Source organism: Cebus imitator, unplaced genomic scaffold (assembly GCF_001604975.1).
Source record: "Cebus imitator isolate Cc_AM_T3 unplaced genomic scaffold, Cebus_imitator-1.0 Scaffold25, whole genome shotgun sequence".
In the NCBI taxonomy this organism is placed as follows: domain Eukaryota; kingdom Metazoa; phylum Chordata; class Mammalia; order Primates; family Cebidae; genus Cebus; species Cebus imitator.
In genome coordinates, this window is record NW_016107340.1 from 5,772,207 (window position 1) to 5,773,405 (window position 1,199).

The window sequence follows — 1,199 nt, forward strand, 5'->3', positions numbered from 1 at the left end:
TGAAGTCTTGCTCTGTCATCCATGCTGGAATGCAGTAGTACTATTTCAGCTCACTGCAATCTCTGCCTCCTGGGTTCAAGTAATTCCCCTGCCTCGGCCTCCCGAGTAGTTGGGATTAGGCACCCACCACCATGCCTGGCTAATTTTTGTATTTTTAGTAGAGACGAGGTTTCACCATGTTCGTCATGCTGGTCTCAAACTCCTGACCTCAGGTGATCCACCCGCCTTGGCCTCCCAAAGTACTGGGATTACAGGCATGATCCACGGTGCCCAGCCTTGACTTTGTAATAATAGCAATTCTGACTGGTGAGAGGTGGTATCTTATTGTGGTTTTGATTTGCATTTCTCTAGTGATCAGTGATGTTGAGTTTGATTTTATATGCTTGTTGGCCACATGTATATCTTCTTTTGAAAAGTGTCTATTCAGCTGGGTGTGGTGACTCAATTTTTGCTTTTGTTGCAATTGCTTTTAGCATCTTTTTCATAAAATTTTTGTTTGTTCCTGTGTTCAGAATGGTATTGCCTAGGTGGCACTCAATCTCTTTCTTAGATGATGAATAAAGTTATAAAAATAACCACTTATTCAGCAAGGCATAGGGACAATGTGTTAATGTAAGATGAGGAGGAAAGGCTTGGGAACTGGAGCATAACAGGAATGGAGGAAGGTGAAAAGGAGATGTTTTCAAGATAGTACGGGCTAGCTTGAGAGTAACAGGCATTTCAACTGAGGAAAGAGGATGGGGAGTGCACTGAAAAGAAGGAGGCCAGTTGAAACGGAAGAGTGAAGTCTTGAAAACAGTTTTTCCAACATATTTATTTAATTATTTTCCCATAATATTTTCTACTCCTTATGTTTGCATTTTTGAATAAAGAAGACTTATTTTCTCGTTTTTCCCCACTCCAACCTCCCAGACACAGTGTCCTCCCTTTTGAGCTGCCATTGTAAGTAGCAGCTCTTTCAAACATCTACAGGCAGAGTAAGCAGCTACAATTTCAAAGTAGAATTATTAACAATTTATGTAAACAATCCTGGTAAAATTCACTTATTTACATTTGTAGGGGATTGTTATTTATTTCCCCTGATATTTTTGGAAAATCAATTTGGATACAAAAAGCATAATGTGAAAATCTAAATAGACAAATTATATTAGGGCAGGTTAACTTTTGGAATAAGAAATCTCTAAATCTTAGAGCCTTCT